General features: G+C 38.3%; 1 protein-coding gene across 1 annotated transcript in view; it reads left to right on the plus strand.

Moving 5' to 3' along the window:
• Positions 1 to 22507, plus strand: part of LOC142335912 (uncharacterized) — a 120586-nt gene that overhangs the window by 84681 nt on the left and 13398 nt on the right. The window lies entirely within an intron of this gene.

Genomic DNA, 22507 nt, shown 5'->3' on the forward strand with positions numbered 1-22507 from the left:
ACAAGTTCAGCAACTTGATGCGTTGTGAGGCAAAATTGGCAAAAGTAGAGGTTATTAATTGAATTTTTACGCAGAACAAGTTCAGCAACTTGATGCGTTGTGAGGCAAAATTGGCAAAAGTAGAGGTTATTAATTGAATTTTTACGCAGAACAAGTTCAGCAACTTGATGCGTTGTGAGGCAAAATTGGCAAAAAGAGAGGCTATTGGTTGAAATGCTTACGCAGAACAAGTTCAGCAACTTGATGCGTTGTGAGGCAAAAATGGCAAAAGTAGAGGTTATTAATTGAATTTTTACGCAGAACAAGTTCAGCAACTTGATGCGTTGCGAGGCAAAATTGGCAAAAAGAGAGGCTGTTGGTTGAAATGCTTACGCAGAACAAGTTCAGCAACTTGATGCAATGTAAGACAAAATTGGCAAAAATAGAGGCTATTAATTGAAATTCTTACGCAGAACAAGTTCAGCAACTTGATGCGTTGTAAGACAAAATTGGCAAAAGTAGAGGCTATTATTTGAAATTCTTACGCAGAACAAGTTCAGCAACTTGATGCGTTGTGAGGCAAAATTGGCTAAAGTAGAGGCTATTGGTTGAAATGCTTACGCAGAGCAAGTTCAGCAACTTGATGCTTTGTGAGGCAAAATTGGCAAAAGTAGAGGTTATTAATTGAATTTTTACGCAGAACAAGTTCAGCAACTTGATGCGTTGTGAGGCAAAAATGGCAAAAGTAGAGGTTATTAATTGAATTTTTACGCAGAACAAGTTCAGCAACTTGATTTGTTGTGAGGCAAAATTGGCAAAAGTAGAGGTTATTAATTGAATTTTTACGCAGAACAATATCAGCAACTTGATGCGTTGTGAGGCAAAATTGGCAAAAGTAGAGGTTATTAATTGAATCTTTACGCAGAACAAGTTCAGCCACTTGATGCGTTGTGAGGCAAAATTGGCAAAAGTAGAGGCTATTAATTGAATTTTTACGCAGAATAAGTTCAGCAACTTGATGCGTTGTGAGGCAAAATTGGCAAAAAGAGAGGCTTTTGGTTGAAATGCTTACGCAGAACAAGTTCAGCAACTTGATGCGTTGTGAAGCAAAATTGGCAAAAAGAGGCTATTGGTTGAAATGCTTACGCAGAACAAGTTCAGCAACTTGATGCGTTGTGAGGCAAAATTGGCAAAAGTAGAGGTTATTAATTGAAATTTTACGCAGAACAAGTTCAGCAACTTGATGCGTTGTGAGGCAAAATTGGCAAAAGTAGAGGTTATTAATTGAATTTTTACGCAGAACAAGTTCAGCAACTTGATGCGTTGTGAGGCAAAATTGGCAAAAAGAGAGGCTATTGGTTGAAATGCTTACGCAGAACAAGTTCAGCAACTTGATGCGTTGTGAGGCGAAATTGGCAAAAAGAGGCTATTGGTTGAAATGTTTACGCAGAACAAGGTCAGCAACTTGATGCGTTGTGAGGCAAAATTGGCAAAAGTACAGGTTATTAATTGAATTTTTACGCCGAACAAGTTCAGCAACTTGATGCGTTGTGAGGCAAAATTGGCAAAAGTAGATGTTATTAATTGAATTTTTACGCAGAACAAGTTCAGCAACTTGATGCGTTGTGAGGCAAAATTGGCAAAAGTAGAGGTTATTAATTGAATTTTTACGCAGTACAAGTTCAGCAACTTGATGCGTTGTGAGGCAAAATTGGCAAAAGTAGGTTATTAAATGAATTTTTACGCAGGACAAGTTCAGCAACTTGATGCGTTGTAAGAAAAAATTGGCAAAAGTAGAGGCTATTAAATGAAATTCTTACGCAGAACAAGTTCAGCAACTTGATGCATTGTGAGGCAAAATTGGCAAAAGTAGAGTTTATTAATTGAATTTTTACGCAGAACAAGTTCAGCAACTTGATGCGTTGTGAGGCAAAATTGGCAAAGAGAGAGGCTATTGGTTGAAATGCTTATGCAGAACAAGTTCAGCAACTTGATGCGTTGTGAGGCAAAAATGGCAAAAGTAGAGGTTATTAATTGAATTTTTACGCAGAACAAGTTCAGCAACTTGATGCGTTGTGAGGCAAAATTGGCAAAAGTAGAGGCTATTAATTGAATTTTTACGCAGAACAAGTTCAGCAACTTGATGCGTTGTGAGGCAAAATTGGCAAAAGTAGGTTATTAAATGAATTTTTACGCAGGACAAGTTCAGCAACTTGATGCGTTGTAAGAAAAAATTGGCAAAAGTAGAGGCTATTAAATGAAATTCTTACGCAGAACAAGTTCAGCAACTTGATGCATTGTGAGGCAAAATTGGCAAAAGTAGAGTTTATTAATTGAATTTTTACGCAGAACAAGTTCAGCAACTTGATGCGTTGTGAGGCAAAATTGGCAAAGAGAGAGGCTATTGGTTGAAATGCTTATGCAGAACAAGTTCAGCAACTTGATGCGTTGTGAGGCAAAAATGGCAAAAGTAGAGGTTTTTAATTGAATTTTTACGCAGAACAAGTTCAGCAACTTGATGCGTTGTGAGGCAAAATTGGCAAAAGTAGAGGCTATTAATTGAATTTTTACGCAGAACAAGTTCAGCAACTTGATGCGTTGTGAGGCGAAATTGGCAAAAAGAGACTATTGGTTGAAATGCTTACGCAGAACAAGTTCAACAACTTGATGCGTTGTGAGGCAAAATTGGCAAAAGTACAGGTTATTAATTGAATTTTTACGCAGAACAAGTTCAGCAACTTGATGCGCTGTGAGGCAAAATTGGCAAAAGTAGAGGTTATTAATTGAATTTTTACGCAGAACAAATTCAGCAACTTGTTGCGTTGTGAGGCAAAATTGGCAAAAGTAGAGGTTATTAATTGAATTTTTACGCAGAACAAGTTCAGCAACTTGATGCGTTGTGAGGCAAAATTGGCAAAAGTAGGTTATTAAATGAGTTTTTACGCAGGACAAGTTCAGCAACTTGATGCGTTGTAAGACAAAATTGGCAAAGGTAGAGGCTATTAAATGAAATTCTTACGCAGAACAAGTTCAGCAACTTGATGCATTGTGAGGCAAAATTGGCAAAAGTAGAGGTTATTAATTGAATTTTTACGCAGAACAAGTTCAGCAACTTGATGCGTTGTGAGGCAAAATTGGCAAAAAGAGAGGCTATTGGTTGAAATGCTTACGCAGAACAAGTTCAGCAACTTGATGCGTTGTGAGGCAAAAATGGCAAAAGTAGAGGTTATTAATTGAATTTTTACGCAGAACAAGTTCAGCAACTTGATGCGTTGTGAGGCAAAATTGGCAAAAAGAGAGGCTTTTGGTTGAAATGCTTACGCAGAACAAGTTCAGCAACTTGATGCGTTGTGAGGCAAAATTGGCAAAAGTAGAGGTTATTAATAGAATTTTTACGCAGAACAAGTTCAGCAACTTGATGCGTTGTGAGGCGAAATTGGCAAAAAGAGGCTATTGGTTGAAATGCTTACGCAGAACAAGTTCAGCAACTTGATGCGTTGTGAGGCAAAATTGGCAAAAGTAGAGGTTATTAATAGAATTTTTACGCAGAACAAGTTCAGCAACTTGATGCGTTGTGAGGCAAAATTGGCAAAAGTAGAGGTTATTAATTGAACTTTTACGCAGAACAAGTTCAGCAACTTGATGCGTTGTGAGGCAAAATTGTCAAAAAGAGAGGCTATTGGTTGAAATGCTTACGCAGAACAAGTTCAGCAACTTGATGCGATGTGAGGCAAAATTGGCAAAAGTAGAGGTTATTAATTGAATTTTTACGCAGAACAAGTTCAGCAACTTGATGCGTTGTGAGGCAAAATTGGCAAAAAGAGAGGCTATTGGTTGAAATGCTTACGCAGAACAAGTTCAGCAACTTGATGCGTTGTGAGGCAAAATTGGCAAAAGTAGAGGTTATTAATTGAATTTTTACGGAGAACAAGTTCAGCAACTTGATGCGTTGTAAGACAAAATTGGCAAAAGTAGAGGCTATTAATTGAAATTCTTACGCAGAACAAGTTCAGCAACTTGATGCGTTATGAGGCAAAATTGGCAAAAGTAGAGGTTATTAATTGAATTTTTACGCAGAATAAGTTCAGCAACTTGATGCGTTGTGAGGCAAAATTGGCAAAAAGAGAGGCTATTGGCTGAAATGCTTACGCAGAACAAGTTCAGCAACTTGATGCGTTGTGAGGCAAAATTGGCAAAAGTAGAGGTTATTAATTGAATTTTTACGCAGAACAAGTTCAGCAACTTGATGCGTTGTGAGGCAAAATTGGCAAAAAGAGAGGCTATTGGTTGAAATGCTTACGCAGAACAAGTTCAGCAACTTGATGCGTTGTGAGGCAAAATTGGCAAAAGTAGAGGTTATTAATTGAATTTTTACGCAGGAAGTTTTACGAATGTTCAAAAGATGAGCAAAGTTTTACAATAAATTTTTCCGTTTGTGAAAGATCTTTGTTTTTGGAGAAGTCTGTAAACAAGAAAATTTTCTTTAAAAGTGGCAGGGCAACAATCTTCTCGTGATCAGTTGAACGTACGCGGAAGAAAAAACCTTTCACTGGCCCAATCTCTTCCACAATTTCAAAAAGATTAACGTTCGCTTGAACTTCACCAAAGTAGGGTGGACCGCTTATTTTGATGAAGTACAGAATTTGTCCGTAGAATTCCACGTTGTCTCTTAAAAATGAAACAAAACAATTTTCAATTTTTGACCGCTTATAACAAGGAGAGTCGAAGTAGACACCATTGATCAGATGACGGTTAAAAAACTCGGCTTCTGGATAAAACATTCTTCCGATTTTTACTGCATTCGTCTCCACAAACTCATCTGACATACAAGCATCATTGTTGTTGTCGAAATCTGAATTTATTTTTGAAATGAGATACTTCAGATGCGGATCCTGCGTCTCAATGTTTGTTAGTTTTTGTCTCATCAAAACTCGTCGACAAATAATTTCACATTCTGAGTGTGCTCCTGAAAAAACTTCGCCAAAAACTCTATTTGCGGCTTCAAAGCTCATGGCGGAATAACAGTAAAGTGGGCCAAATCGTCTCACTTGGTTAACGAAGTGACGTAGGCAGTGAACATTTATAGTCTCGATGCGTTCGTTTCCCCCATGAACAGTGATTATTTCTTCACAAAATGTATCAAGAAACAGTTGTGCATCATAGGTAAAAGAATCACAGCTTGACTCTAACAAAAGACGCACACCAAAAGACAAATTCAACAGATGATTATAAAGTTTTTCTGGAATTCGACGCCGAAAAACGAGCGGGCTTATATAAAAGAGCCAATTAAAGTTTTCGTTGGCCTTAAATTGGGCCATTTCATCAAGAGAGCGGATTTTTCGCGAGTAGGCGATCAACTCCCGCGGACAAGATAATTGAGAAATGACAATATTAAATTTAATTTTCTCGTCTTGTGGCAGAGCTTTATAGCATAGTTTCAGGACCTCGGGAAACACACCCAAAAGAACGCAGTGCATATAGTCAATGGGTGCCGTTATCGGTAAACCTTCAATCAAATCAGCGAAGGCACTTTTCCCCTTAACACCGGCAACGTTGACTAATTTAGTAACAGGTAGCGATTGAGCAAATTCCACAAAACAATCGTTAACATCACGCTCTCGGATCTGTCCTGTTTGCCCATAGGGGTAATAGGAGTGGGTTTTCCCTATTGTTTTTCCTTCTGCGGTGCAAAAATGACAGCCGTAGAAACCGTTGAACTTGAACATATTCAACATGTGACATTTTGCACCCAAATCGGAAACAAGTAGTTTAACTTTGAAGAAAGCTCGGAACGACTTTTTATTATGTTTTAGTTCAATACTTGATAGCAATTCACTCTTTATATGCGGAATCAATTCATTCCAGTTAGGGGTTACATTACCAACAAAAAGAGCTGCTGAAATAATATTACTTCTTGACATTCTCTGACGAGGCGGCAAGTCGGCAATTTGGATCCAGATGGGCCAAAGTTCTTTTCGTAATGTCGACTTTTTAATATTTACACCATCTGAGAAAACAAGCAAATTGAAAAACAAATCACCCTGGGGTGTCATCTCAACTGGGGGTGACAAAGAACAGTTCAAATCGCTATAGGGGTTTTGCTTGCGAAATTCTGCGTAACTCAAAATTTTATCAAGGTTCCTTTGAACTGTATCACGCAGTTGGACAACAAAACTCATCACACAAAATGACTGTCTTGGCGACTTCCGTAAAACACGTACCTCTTGCTGGAACATTTTCTTGGCGTTACGAACATAGGAAAAGCCCGAAGGAAAATTGTTAGGACTGGGAAGAAATATTTTTATCAAGGTATGTAAAACAGTTGAACACTCGTCCGAAAGTTTGAAATGAGAGCAGAATAAATCGGTCAGCAAAGATGCATTTCTAACAGATAAATCACTTCCTACGAACAACATATCGGAAAATTTGTCGACAAGCTCATCTGAATCAACAGAAAACTGAGAGAAACTGTCATTCGCAGTCATCCGTACTGAACATAAATCAGAAATAGTTGACAAAGAGTTAAAAGCAGGAAGTTGAAAAATTTGCTCAGATTTTAAAAGGTCAGACAATTGACTTGAGTTACTAGCGACACTTTCTTCATCTGATGAAGTAACGCAAACAGAACCAGCCACTACGCTATCGCAATCCCCTTCAAATGGGCTGAGGTCTGCAACCAACGATACGTTACCGATGACGTGGGACGGTGAAGATGGGCTCGACTCAAAAAAACTAAGTGGACTACTTGTCGGCTCATTGACTCTTTCTACTATATCTCTGGCTCTTAGTTTTCGCTTTCTTGTTTTCCTACTTGGTGTTGATATGACTGAAACTTCCACTTTAAGTTCACAAATAGCTTCATTTATGATGTCTGACAGAAATAATTGCAATACTTCTTGTAAAATACGGTCCGCCTCAAGCTTTCTGTCATCATTTCTCTTGAGCTCACAAGTCTTGCAGAGACAAGAGTTATACTCAAAAAATTCTGGTCCGTACTTCACGAAAATTTCGTCTCCGGGTTTTATTTTTCGCTTAACCCTAAGTTGAACGATGCCACAGTCACTGCTAAAGTCATACTCACAATTTGGGTTACAATCAGAGTTTACGAACCGTATAGGACCAAGGAGAAGCAACTGCTGGCCAGTTCTTTCCGATGACATCAGCGAAAGATCCGTAACAACGCCATCGGGAACTGGAGTGACAAAGCCTAATGGATTTCGCTTAAAGATTGCTGGTGGCCAAACAATTTCGGTTCCTTCATACAATAGCCTGTAGCCACCATAATTATCGTACCTGATTTTAAAATATGGCTCAAGTTTTGTGTATGCCAGACAAATTGCCTCAAATGTTTCTCTAAATCGACAATCACTGCTCAGTTTTCGTTCAAAACTGCTTTCCCTCAATGTTTGAATAGGTTGCATTGCAGGTCGCTCCAGAGTTTCCACAAGTTTTTTCACCGCGAAGGAATCGCACTGTGCCAAAATTGACCAGTCTACTTTTCGTGGTAACATACTTTTTCTTAAAAACATCAAAATTTGGTCTTCAAAGCTAGTTTGTGGCAAAATACTTGCTAAGCGAAAATGCACGGCAATTAAAGGAAAACAAGTCCAATTAACTGGAGACAACAGCGCAAACACTAAAACAAGTTTGGAATGCTAATACAATACACAAAAGAAAACAAACAAACATTTAATCTGTAGGCATTTGAATCTGGCTAATACACGAAGACTTCCAAGGTCTCTTGTGGTTTTGAAACAAAGCGTTGCTTTTTAAAAAATCAAAACGCAGATACTTTAACATGAAAATGGAATTTTTCTCAGTTTTTCAGAAATTTCTTAGATATTGTTTATGCTGCCTCGTTCATCTCTTCTGCAACTAAGCCACCATTTCCGTTTGGCTTGTTCTCTTTGTTCTCATTACTTTTACGTTCACTAGAGCGAATCTCGTTGCCTCTATTGTTCAAGCTTGATTTCGCCAATTCGTACATTGGGAACCACTTTTCCTCAAACTTCAGCTTGAAGAGGTCTAAAATAAAAAAGTGCACAATCAAGAAGGAATTGCTTTAATCTGGGGAACCTAAATATCTCGCAAGTCAAAACTGTACAGCAACTATCAACTTCTAAGATCCATGCAGATAAATCTATAAAGCGCACCTTTCAGTAGCTCTTTCCTGGTGGGTGAGAAATCTGTCCGAGCCATCATTCCCTCTTTCTTCTTTAATTTAGGAGACAGCATGTGTGTCATGAGTTCCTCTTTCGTCCATAATACTTTGCAGGCATTGCGACCAATAAGTTGGGGGGTTGACCCTCCAACAGTTGCCAAGTCAGAGCCCTTACCTGGACCCTTCGTTATCATCAGTAGCGGTTCACCATTTTCGGGATAACTTTTTGGAGTAGGAAGTAACACTCCCAACTTGGAAATCTCGGTTGTCTAAAACAATACTTGATCAAAGAAGTAAAGCAAAACTTTTAGATCTTTAACTCGAAAAAAGAAACGAACATAACCAACTAAACGTCGGAAGAATTGCTCTAGAACGAGTTAAGGGAGCTCTAATCAATTGCAGCCTGCTTCAGTCTGGGCGAAGGGAGGGGAGTCTAAATGAGACTAAGAAGTTCAATAGTGGGCTTCAAATAACTACATTAGAGGTAAACATAAACCACTAATAAGATTTAATGTTAGAAACGACACCAGTTTCGGCGCAGTTTTCATTTAACTTTTAGTATTAAATTGCCGCCAATTGGGTTCAGCTGCTTGAAATTGCGATTGAGAGAGAGTTTTAGATCACGCAATCAAGAGCAATTAAACGATAAAGTATAAAAAATGGAGCCTTATTAAAAGCTAATTGTATAGGAAAGGATTTGCTAATTGGACTGGTAATTGAACTTACTAATTGCTTCACTGCATTCGTAGACATCTGTATCTCACGATAGTTTCTGTTGGACAGTGATTTCAGCTCAGGTCGGAGTTCAGTCATACAGTTAACTATTAGTGTTGCCGCCTCCATTATTTTGTCTGCAGCCATTTTGATCGCATCAGCTGCTTCGCGATCTACATATCGGGTTGCCGACGTGTCCATGTCACCGGGATTTATTGCTTTGCCACGTTTCGTTTTTTTGCTACAACCCGGTGTTGATGAGAGCTGTTTCTTAGACGCATCATTGTGTTTATTCTCAGCTACTGTTTGGGAATTCTAAATATGAGAGGACCTTTGCTCTCCTCTTAGTCCTAATAACATTAAATCCCTAAGTAAAATTTCAAAGCTCATTTTCCTGGCTTGTGTTAATGGCACTACAATTTGGTTCATCTTGACCAAAGCTCGCCTCCCTGATATCACTGAAAGTTTTTGAAACATCCTCAGGATTGAGGACCTCGATTGGCTCGTGTCCGGCACCTTCGACCTCAGCGTCATTTTGGTTCGGCACTAACCCTGTATTTCGTAATTCCTGCGAGTCAGACGGCATTTGCAAATTTCGCTTGGCTCGTTGGGAACTCACGTTACCGGATATTAGAACCTGATCAATATCCTCATAAACAGTCAAATCAGGATCATAGCATGGAACTATTGGCACGAAAGTCTTGTTGCCTTCGGCATCTTCAATTTGAACACACGCTTTGCTTAGCCACTTTTCACAAAATTCCTCGTGTCCCAGCTGTAGAACTCTTACTGTCCAGATATAAGACTTCGTAACTGGATTTTTTTGTGCCATCGAATGTTGACAAAACTTTCAGGCTGTAAAGAAACTATTTCCAATGACGGGCAAAACTTTTAATTTTGAGAAAATGATCTAAACGAAAATACGAAAAGTCTTACTTGAACATGCAATCGTTCTGGGAATTCAAGGCAGACGCAGTTACCGCGTGCAGGAACAACGCTACAAGTCTGGTCCTCGAAATAAACCAGCCAAAACAAATTTTTCAGCTGAGTTTTTGAGACCTCAATCAATTGTTGTTGAGTATCGAAATTTGAATAACCCAGTCCACGATTGCTGCGAGTTGGCCGCTGACTTTCTTGGACCTATAAAAATTTGGAATTCTGCTTGAAACTTTTTTCTGGGAGATTTCAAACGTCTATTTCAGGGCCTGTAGCTTAGATTACTTTTTCTTTACGTGTGCAAACACATCCGATGAAGGATGATTTGAACCGCAGATGAGTCCAATTCAGTAGTTTCTACAGAGGAAAAAACCGCTCGGTTATCAGAGCCTTGTTGTGTTCACTCAAACAATCAATTTCCAGAAAATCAACAGTCCAGAATGAAGAAGTCTTTTTTGAGATAGGTAAGTCACGTATGCGCAAAACAAGGATCACGCATAAGAACGAAAAAACTCGTTGGACTTAGAGTGAAAAACGTCATGGACGCAGTTCAATCAAAACAGCATGAACCAATGAAGAAATAATAATAAGTACCAAAAAAACAGACATATAGTCATACCAAAAAATAGAAATTTCAACGAATGTGATTGGTCGTGCAATTTAAAACACTGTACCTTTATGCGTTCAATTAGCCTAAATTGTACATTGCTTAATGCTTGATTATATTTTCTACCGCATCTGGTCATGCCTCAGTGGCCCGTGGGACTTGATACGAACCTATCACAACCGAACGTGAGACCAGTTTCCCCCAAAAAGGTAATTTTTATATTGGGGCTTATCGCATTTTCTGAGCGTTTTTACGTTAACACGCATATCCTATTCTAAAACATGGAGAATTTGTTGAGCAATCAGCCAATCAGAAAACAATATTCCTATTTTTTCAATTGTGGTTGGCCAGCAATAAAATTTCTATATTGATATTTTGGTATGTCTGACGTTTTCACTAGCGCCAGCCGCTATATTAAATGCTACGCTATCTTTGTAAAGCTATATTTCTCTAGGCACGCAGCCAATATTTTATCAATAATTTATGATAACCTACAGATAGCACGTGGTACGTTTCAATTACTAACATCCGATGGTACAGTTGCAACAGCAACAGATCGAGCATCTTGGTAACCTTCGTTTTCATCATTGTATTTATACGGCTCCTGCACAACAACAACTTTTCTTGGGGGTTGAGACATAGTGCTCTGATTCAAGTGCTCTGATGCAAGCAAGTACAAGATCTGAAAAGTTATTAAAACATTTATCCATTTGAACAACATAAATTTGGGAATATTGTTTTCTCAAACTTCCTCTTGATATTCAGTTATCCCACAGCTAATTCAATCTCATTTCACCCCTCACAAATCGCCTCCCATAGACGTCCATCGACCGCCCCCCCCCCCCTTACACGTCCATCGACCCCCCACCCCCTTACATGTCCATCGACCCCCCCTTACACGTCCATGGACCCCCCCCCCCCCTTACACGTCCATCGACCCCCCACCCCGTTACATGTCCATCAACCCCCCCTTACATGTCCATCGACCCTCCTTACACGTCCATGGACCCCCCCCCCCTTACATGTCCATCGACCCCCCCCCCCTTACACGTCCATGGACTCCCTTACACGTCCATCGACCCCCCCCCCCCCTTACGCGTCCATCGACCCCTCCCCCCCACCTTACACGTCTATCGAGACTTCTTATTAATCTCTGCAACATTTTGTTCACGTTACTGAACCTACATAAACTTTATTCACACCAGCCATCCTGCCTGACATTGATGTCGGGAGAAGAGTTTAGAGGTCGGAGACGGAGGTCGGAGGAGCCGCAATTCAAGGAGCCGCAGTTCACGGAGCCGCAATTCAAGGAGCCGCAATTCAAGGAGCCGCAATTCAAGGAGCCGCAATTCAGAGGGCCGCATTTCAAATAAATTAAGAGCAACGATAAGTGCAATTTTAATTCAGAACACGATACGGTATCGGTGCACTTTCTCATTCTAAGTATACACAGCTAACAATACACACATACGTCATAGCACGACATTTTGGTCAACTCAACATCATAACTCAACATCATAAATCAACATCATAACTCTTCTTTGCCCCATCTTGTAATTTCACTCAGATCTTGTTCATCTTCGTTTAACATTTGGTCCCACAGTGAGAACAACTTTTCCTTCACAATCAAATTAAACCAAAAATGCACCGTTCAGACAAAAGTTTGATTTGGTTTTGATCCAATTGAGTGAAAGCACACTTTTTATGTAGCACATTCAATGTAGCACTTCAATGTAGCACTTCAATGTAGCACATTCAATGTAGCACATTCAATGTAGCACATTCAATGTAGCATTTCAATGTAGCACTTCAATGTAGCACATTCAATGTAGCACATTCAATGTAGCACATTCAATGTAGCACATTCAATGTAGCACTTTCATAGCTAACAATACATACATACATCATAGCTAACTTCAGACCGTTCAGATAAGAGATTTAGTTGACATAGTAACACAACTCAGATAAGAGATTTAGTTGACATAGTAACACAACTCAGATAAGAGATTTAGTTGACATGAACTACATAGTAACACAACTCAGCTACATAGTAACACAACCCAGTTAGGCTGGAGAATGAAGTAGCAGTAACAATGAAGTAAAAAAGAAGTAAAAATGAAGTAATAATGAAAGAAACAATAAATACTAAAACAAGCAACAGACAAACGATAAACAATGAAGACTAGTTTGAAAGACACGATGAAGACTCCGACAATTCAATTACTCTGCTCCTCTTTGATCTCCTCAAGTTGCAACTGGATGAATCAGTTTCTTGTGTTTCTCTGTTCGCATGTGATCGAATAATATGGCGTTTGATGTTGAACGCATACATGCTACTGAATTCACAAAATTTACACACTTCTGGCTCCACACTTTTCTCATGCACCCGCGCCACGTGGCGGTCAGTCATGTACTTGGTGTTTGATTTGTAATCACAGTACTTGCAAACGAACACTTTCTTCTTCGACACTGAACCTCCTCTCGTACTACTCAATCCCCTCTTTCTGTTAACCTTTGCGACTGGCTTCACTGTTCTCATTAATAACTTTCCATGGCACAAGTCAGCTTCAAGATCAATTATCCCCAAATATAATGTATCCTCCGTTATAATTATCGATTGCTCCAATTGAAATTCAAACACAACATCATCGATGGCCATGGTAAACAACAGAAAGGTAAACAAGAGAAGAAAGGTAAACAAAAGAAAGGTACACAAGAGAAGAAACACAAAGCAACAATCAGATCTGAAATACACAACATATGAAGACCATTGAGTCTACTATTCAGACACTAGAAAAAAGTAAACGGAAACAGACTGATAAACACTGGGATTGACACCCCACGGGCGAAGCCCGATGCTTGCCTGCTACTTCTACTACTACACCACAAGTTATTTTGATATTATTAATTCTGACTCGCACATCGACATCCGCCTCCGCCTCCGCCTCCGCCTCCAACCTCCGCCTCCGACCGCCGCCACAAGCACTACTACACCACAACTTTCTGACTCGCACATCGACATCCGCCTCCGCCTCCGCCTCCGCCTCTGCCTCCGCCTCCGCCTCCGACCTCCGCCTCCGACCGCCGCCACAAGCACTACTACACCACAACTTTCTGACTCGCACATCGACCTCCGCCTCCGCCTCCGACCTCCGACCTCCGCCTCCGACATCCGCCTCCGACCTCCGCCTCCGACCTCCGCCTCCGACCTCCGCCTCCGACCTCCGCCTCCGACCTCCGCCTCCGACCTCCGCCTCCGACCTCCGCCTCCGACCTCCGCCTCCGAACTCCGCCTCCGACCTCCGCCTCCGACTCCACTGCAAAGATGTAAATGCACCAATATATGGTATAGTTTGAGCTAGAATAGCTTTTGAGGGTATCGCCATATTAATAAGTTTAAGCATGATATCAGCTATTCGAAATTTTCAAAACTTGCTATGTTCTTTGTATGTACAGTCTGATGATGAGAGAAATGTGAAACATTCTGTGCAGTGTTGACCAAGAATGTAAAAGAGACTGTGAAGAAGAAGGGCAGACTGGGATGTTGCTTAATCGACTCTGGGCAGACTGGCAAAAGTATTTATACTGCTATTTGTCTGGTACAGTACTGGTTACCATTGAAAGTCAATGCTACAGCGCTGAAACTCACTGTGAGCAAGGTCCGGGGTTCAATCAATTTTTAGGGCTTCATTAAATTTCAAAAATTTGAAATGAAAATGAAGGAGAAAGTTACAGTTTTCGCAGTTTGTGTTCTAGGAGTTAACCGAACCAACTCATTTTTAACTCATTGTACTAATTGATGATAAACAGTACAAGCAACGGGAAGGGACTTTGCTGGTCCTGACTGTTAGGTTTCTTGTTCGTGGTGTTCTGGGCAAGCCTTGTAGTTTTCGATGTGATTATTGTTAAGATATGAGTGGTAAGACATCAAAGGTCATCTCAAATACATAAAAAATAAAAAAATCTTTATTTTGTTCTTGAAGGCAAGACGTAAGACGCGATAAAAAGATTTGAAAAAGGAAGAAGAAAAAAGCTTCATGCTTGATGGAAATTGAGCCAATGTGCCACGTTTGTTGAGATGCAGAGACCATTGAGCTGCATTAGGTGTATTAGTAACAAAAACTTGTAGCTATGTCTAAAAAACAAAAAACGAAGATGTGATAGTTAAATGATAGTCTTAAGATAGATACCAGAGTAAAAGAGGGAAGAGATTAAATCCTTGCGCCTTGTGGGGATTGAAACATTACTCATGTTTAATTAATTGATTAAAACACCGCGCTACAAATCGACATTTATCAGTGTAGACTTGTGACAAAAGTGTATATCTCCAATTTGATTAGGCAATTCGGATTTGTCTAGCATAAAAAGATTTCTTTTTTTCAAAAGAATTTTTGAAAGAAACTTAAGCAAAGTGTATCAGTAGGGAAAAAATAAAATATAATATAATAAAGAAAGAAGAACTTCAAAAGAAAAGCAATAAAACTGCTATGCTAACCTAAACCATAAAATCATTGAGCCAAACCACTCATTGCACTCAATTAGGTTGTTTGTTGAATATTTGTAGCATATGATAATGAAATCAGCGGAGTGGGTCTGGAAAAAACTAATTCTTTTGGACAAAATGAACAAATCGATTAGATGCGTTTTCTCAAGTCATTCCTCCGATTTATTGCAAATGATAGTGAGTTCTCCAAATTGAATAAAGTTGTACAATCTGCATCACTAGTGGGTTTGATTGCATGTTTTTCAGTGCTAAGCCTCACACTTATGAGTCGAGTGGCTGTCAGATTGATACGAGACATAAAGTTTATTTTACTTTTTCTTCAAATTACCTAATGCGGCTAGAAAATGGCCATTGGATATTGGATATTATTCTACGGCTTAGGAACTGAAATGAACAAAAATAATTAACGAAAATAAAAAAGAAAGCAAGCCATTGCTCTGGCTCGTTCTATCTTCTTCTACTGTATTCACTTCGTTTAGATAGAGTTAATTCTTCAACTATTTTACTCTGGTTATTGTCGGAGTTGATAGCGTTTTTTGTTTTTAGTTTAAGTAGTAATCTGCTGCGAAGATAGTGTAGACTGAACCATTTCTATCTTCCTTGGCAAACTGTCAAATCGTGTCAATAAATCGTCTTTTGAATGCCCGCAGTTCCTTGTATGCTGGAAGTTTCATTATCAAAGGCGTTTAATAAAATCAAATCATTTTCTTTGATGTTTCCATACGCAGCTGAGTGTCCTGCTACCTGGCAGTTTGGTTTTGCTTTATTGAGTTTCGGTTTGACCCTAATTTTACGAAGCCGATGACTGGCTGGACAGAACAGGAGAACGGAATGAGATGAATCAGAAGTGAGTTCTATTGAGCCCCAAATTGCCTAGTCAAGCGGCAGGCCATATATTTGTAGCTTGTCTTCCGTGTCAGAGAAACGGAAGTAAATATGTAAGAAGTATCGAACAGAGTTTGAGTCGAACCGTATTCGTAGGTACACCACATACCGGCTTTATTGATCCTCGTAACCGTTTTGGTGGCTACGAAATTGATAATTTTTGCGTTGCTGGTCATTTTTTTTCGTTTGTTGTTTATGCCGAACATTTTGAATCACCATGAGTTGCGTTTGATTTTCGATCCCGCTTTTCTTGACTTCCCTTATTTATTCATATCCTTAGTTTTCTACTGAGTTCAAATCAAATTCTGTTGTTTGTAGGAATGCAACTAATGCTCTCGTTTTATCTCATTATTCAATATTTTGAGCTGTCATTTAAGCTACCGCTCCGTTTTAGCTTGCAGAACTTTTTTTTAATTCACCAGAACAGATGGAACAATGTGCCTTGGCAACTGTTTTCTGGACTTTTTATCTTTTTCAGGATGAGTTCAAGATTTCATTCAATTTTATGACGTTTCGCGCGTATCAGGTAATCATTTGCTAATTTGATCAAGATATCCGCCACAACGGGCATAATGGCTTCATTGTGGAGCTTTTCAATGTTGTATAATCAAAGTTGTGGCATATCAACTCTCAATGCTCTGTTTTGCATTAGCTGTAAGTCGGTATTTATTTTATCAGATTGGTCAGTAGAGCTAGCATTCGCTCACAGAACTAGAGGTCGCACCAATGATTTATACAAGACCAGCAAGCTCTCGTCATCAAGGCCAGGTTGACTTAGCAGCCAGAGCTGATAGATTCTTTCGTTTGCTCTTCCCACCTGAACCATGCAATGTTCAAACTAACTTAGATGAGTGGTAAACGTTTTGCATGAAAATTAACTGAGTTTGATCGTTCAATTCGATTTCCCAGCAAGAAACTTTCAAAGATGGATTTTTTCGTTGAGGGATTTCTGACATGCATACAATTTCTTTCAACTTGATTTTTTTTTCAGATATTAGCAACATTTGATCAATTTTTCCACTGAATGTTGAAATTTCACTTTTACAATCAAATTAAGAAACGTGAGCTGGTACATTAGATATTCCGCGGACATAAACCAGGAAAAGAATTTTGCAATGAAACTGCCCTGAGGAACTCCAGTTAGGGTGGAAACTGTGCTGCTTTTTTAGTTATTGACTTTCAAATTGACGCTATTTTGAGAGTGAACAGAATTGACTCATTTTATTACAGCTTTACACTTAATATTTTGCAGTTTGTTCAAAAACCATAAAACCCTTAGCATGTCAATAAAACCCTTAGCATCTTCAGTTATTAAGCAAAGAAATTCCACCATTTCGAACTCTGGATACGCTTCTGTAATACGCTGAGATAGTTTGAGCAGGTTATCAGTTGTGCAGTGGTTTCTTTTATACGCACTTTGCTTTTTGCTGAAGACACTATTGTTTTGACAGGGCGATAGGACATTGCCTTTGACATCAGTTTTGCATGGTTTTGCAAAGCAGTTTTTGAAGCTGATTGGTCGTTTAATTTTTGCCTCTTCTCTGTTTTTAGATTGCTTTGATAATAATTTGACTTGTGACTCCTTCCATGCAATTAGAACATTATAATCAAAAGTAGAGATCGTTATCAGGAGACAGATATATGCTTTGAGTCGATTAGGCATTTTTTGGAAAATTTTAATTGATTTTGTTTCGTCCTCGACTTAACCTACCAGTTTTGTTTCGTCAATAATTGTCTTTTTTTACACAATATTTATTATTAACATTTCCACCGTTTTGAAGAATTAATTTAGTCTTTTTTCAGTCTCCTGGTTCATTCAATTCCAAGCTTTCGTATTTATGGCCTTTTGTCATATCCTCTAGTAACGTCTTTATTTTTCCGAAATTGTCATTGTCAGCCATTGCTCTGAGTTGTTTGAAAAATAATTCAGCACTTTCCTCCTTCTCATCCGGTCTCAAAAAATTAATACAGGAAGCGTTAACTGAACACTAAATGCTTTTTCCGCTTGTTTCCGTCACTTCTGATCAGTTTTGAGCCCAATTCCTTCCGACTTTTTCATGCATCTATGTATTTCTCTTTGGAGGAAGGTCACTTATTATTTCGGAAGTCTTTTACTGTTCTGTTTGTTTTCCATTCGATTGTTTGGGCGGATTAAATCACTAATTTTAAGTCGCAAAGGAGAGCCTTTCTTTCAGAAGTAAAATTTCTGTAGCGAGCTTTAAAAAATCTGAACACGTACTAGGCTAAATTGTTTCAGATCTTCTGCCTTTAGATAAATTGAGGGATAAAATACAACGTTTTTGTACTGTTGTTTTACAATTTGCTGGAATTTTCCATGTTTAAAAATTGCCTCCAAATCAATCCTTTTCTGAAAAGTTATATTCAAGGTTGCGATTGTGGAACTGTCAACCAAAGTCAACAGTAGCCATAAAATTGTGCAAAATTTTGAACACTGTTTGATTGTTAAAATGTAAGTCAAGCATATTCCGGCAGTCTTTCTCATATGATTGAAATGTGTGGGAAATTTTTGTTTAAAAGCTTAAATTTTCAAGTTTCAATCATACCTAATATCTTTTCGCCGTTTCAGTGCTATATGTTCTGTCTGACTCTTCATTGGGGAGTAAAATATACTCAGATAAAAATTATCAAATCTGCTTCGAAATTATCTGACAGGTTCAAATAATGACCTGATGAGTTATCTAAAGCTAAAACTCAAAATGGCCTTATATTGGTGTTTCGAAACAAATTTCCAGTTTTTCGAGAACAATTTCTTGTTTGTTTCTATCAAATTTAACTGGTTTAATTTCAATTAATTTCGTTCCTTTCTTCCCTGAATACATTGAACCGTGTAATTTGTTCGCACTCCTTTCATCAACAGCGAAGTAATCATCAGTTAGATGTTTTTTTGCCAGCTCTTGACTTCACTCAGGCACACAAAGTCTATCTTTTTCCTTGAATAACACAAGAAAATCTGGTACCTTGTTAGACAGAACTTGGCAGTTTCATAGCAACGTTTTATATTTTTCCATGCTAATAGAACTGATGAAATTTGCATGCATTTTGCTGAACTGATCTTTTTTAGAGGTTGTTAGTAGCTTTTTTGAAACTCTCGTGTCCTTTTTTTCCTTCTATTTTATCAACAAAACTTTTGTTTGCACTAGTACTCAGAACTTTGATGATATCCTTAGAGTACAGTGTTTTTTGAAAATTGACCTAATTTTGCTGAGTACTTCAGCAACTAGACAATTTTTTTGATCGCTAAAACATTTGAGTTTGGACTTGAATTCTAGGGTGTCAGCGCTCAGTGAATACTTGCTGTCTTGTTTCCTCTTAGCTATTTCTGTAACTGCGCTTAGTTAGCAAGTACATCTTTTAAAAACAATTGCATGTGGACCTCCAAAATGGGCCGATTTGGCGTTTTCTTTAGCGCAATGTGTCACTGGGGTTGTTCTGAGCATCGTGGGTAACGATGTTTGTTGTTCTACTGATGGACACATTTTCCTTGTTTCTCATATCTGAAGCATTGTGCTAAGTGTGGTGGTTCTCTGTTTATTTTGCATCTGTAAATCAACCAGTCAAACTATACAACATGCTTTTCCACTGCTCTAACGTAATTTGTGGATTCTGTTAGTTTTCGAGTACAATTTGATAAATTGTTGTTTGCTGAGCTCATATTCCTTGAAATAATTACTACTTTCAATCCGTTCTCGCTTAAAAGTCTTCTTTTATTCAATTTTCTTTATAGTGATTCACAATGATTTAACAAAAATTGATTCGGATTTTTCTTTTGGCAGAGTAAATCTTGCACGTTTGGTTAACAACTGCATTTGAGAAAACTTGCTGCGAATTCAAAAGTTGGCATGAAGCAAACTCTGGAGGCTTCTGGTTGGATAAAGAAATTGAGTTTTGTAATGATTTTTTTTGTTGTATTGTCAGTTCTTGCGATTTTGTCTTCATTGCTCCGGCAAATTGCACTTGAGTCGGTCTTGAATTCATTGTTAAAACTATTAGTTTGTTGGGTTCTGACACTGGTTCTGATTTCAAAAACAACTACGTTTAATTTGGACTCCGGTAAAAACTTGTTCACAATTCGCAGGTGCTCTTGCTTCTGATAGAAGAGCGCTTATTTGGCTCATTTTAGCCAAACATCTTCTGAATTCTTTTGCTTATTGAAACGGAAACAATTATTGATCTTGTGTAAAAAGAGAAAAAACACTTCACAAGGTGCTTAAAAACAAGAAAAGAAACAACAAAATGAAAATTTTCAAATCTTATCAGTCTAACAGTTTTTGCAATAAGGCTAATCTACGCTCACATCTAAGACAAGTTGATCTAATTCATATCTGTGTTGAGTTGCATCATAGCCTAAAAATTTTTATATTGGAGTGTTCATCGACCAAATTCTTGACAACTTCAATCAGCGAATCCTGCGATAAAAGATGTAACATTATGAGAATCTGAGGCTAGCATGCTAAATAGCAAACTGGGGCACCCTGAGATGAACCGGTTACATTATCTAATTTAGCTGGTTTAATTGCGTAATTCAGCATTGAATGTGGCGAATATATGTGATTTCATTGCTAAAATTAGTGTAGAATCTAGGTAAAGCTAAACTTTCCATGACAATTTTCAGCTAATGCATGTAAGGTTGTTAAGGGTGGCGAAAGATAATATTTTTACCGCTTTTGTTACATATGTTTGATACATAATTGTCAAAACATTTCGAGCAGGTTGAGTTAAAATACAAATCAAAAATAAGAATAATAGGAAAACTAAGACCCAAATAAACTGAATCTTTCATGCACATTTTTTAGAGCGCTAATTTTACATGAATAATGCGAATCCGCAAACTATTCTAATTAGGGTTCAAATTTCATTCAGACGTAATTTTTTGAAGATGGAACCTATGATGTTATTTGAACCCAGGTCATTAAGCGAGCGGATGTAAACCGAAAATTTCGTTAAAAAGTGCAGAAATCATTTAAATAATTTTGCTGAAGGTGTTGACAGTATAGTTGCAGGCGCTGAATGTACCGAATCAAAATAAATTCAGCCTTTTCCAATACAGTTCTTATGAATTTTCAGCACTTTTTCAACGAGTCTTTTACATATCTTCAGCGCGTCCACAAATCTGGATTTGAGCAATTTCAGCATAGTCAATACATAAATTTAGCACATTTCTTGAAAAAGTCAAAGAGAGTTTCAGCATTTTCAGCACATTTCATACATAAACTCAGAACATTCCTTACACAAAGTCATTAAATATTTCAACACATTACATAGATAATTTCAAAACTTGAAATTTCAACACAATTCTGACATAATTTCAGAATTTCAGAAAACTTGAGATATTCCATGCTTTCAGTACAATTCTTATATGCGATTATATACGTGCAATTTTATTGTTCACTAATACTTATAACATAGTCAGCCTGTACGGAATTTTATCTTCTGCAGTTTGGCAGAGCCAATAATTATTCAATATTCTGCGTCTTTTTTTAATGAAAGTTCATATTTTTGGAAAACAAATATACTGAGAGTTGTCACAAACACATCTTATCTAACGGAAGGTAAACAAAAATACATAGGCTGCCTGGTCTCATTCAATCAAGTAGTTTGCTTTTGTAATCCAGCTGCGATAACTGCTTTAAGTTATGAGTTGAGAAATTTTATCAGAGTTTTGGCAGACTTCCAATCGTTTTTCAGTTGGCTCTAGTGCAATGCATTTGGTCTTGCAGCGCTGCTGCCTCTTTAAATACAGAAACAGGAAATAATTCAAAAAAGAAATTCACATTGTTTATGGAAAGTGTTGAAATTGCGTTAGATAAGTAATGAAATTACTGAAAACTATGTAAGAAAAGCGCTGAGAGCCGCTGAGAAAAAAAAACAATTTTCAGCGGAAAAAACTTACATATTTACATACTTACATCGTAAGAAGAAGATTTAAGCCAAAACCACAATATGTTAGCATCGATCTTCTGGGTCAATAGGCCGGCAAGTCGACATCAGCCGGGACAAAGAAAATAACTTGTGGTCAGCAGATAACGAAAGTACAGTATCTGTATAAACTGTCGGGAATAACTCATGCTAATGTTCGCCGGGATGCAGCTGCAAGAGAAGAAAAAAGGAAGTAAATTACCAAACCAAGGCCCCACTGTTTTGCCAGATTGTGGTACCACTACTTCTACTGTGACGCTGTTTCCTGTCTGAATAACATCTATTAACCCGTTCTCTATACCTGCCAATTGAAAATTTGTTTCTGAGTGGCTAGATGAGAGCATCGTCCCACGCCAAGAGCTAGTTTTTGCCTCCCAGCTGTCCTGGAAGAATTGGAAAGCTTTGAACAACCTTGGGGCGAGAGGTGGAAAATGTCGCTGATCAATCCACAAGTGGGGACAGGTTTTTGACCCCTCATGCACCTTGTGTGGTGAAAGAGAGAGATTGCACAAGTTCTCTAATGCCCCAGAACCATCACTGACTTTGATAACGAGAGAATCTGCCCGTACTTAACGCCAAGTCAATATCAGTATTGAGCAAGTCTAATTTCAAGTCTAGATATCAGTACTGATTCAGAGCTATGATCATATCACATTTAAGACTTGTTAGACTTGGCAAGTCTAAATGCAAGTGCGAAAAAAAAGCAGACCTTTTCCGTTTGTGCCCCCCCCCCAGCTTAGTGGGTGCATATTATTTGCAACCCCCAGACGCACGTGCAATATTT

Source organism: Convolutriloba macropyga, chromosome 3 (assembly GCF_964194025.1).
Source record: "Convolutriloba macropyga chromosome 3, txConMacr16.3, whole genome shotgun sequence".
Classification (NCBI taxonomy): domain Eukaryota; kingdom Metazoa; phylum Xenacoelomorpha; order Acoela; family Convolutidae; genus Convolutriloba; species Convolutriloba macropyga.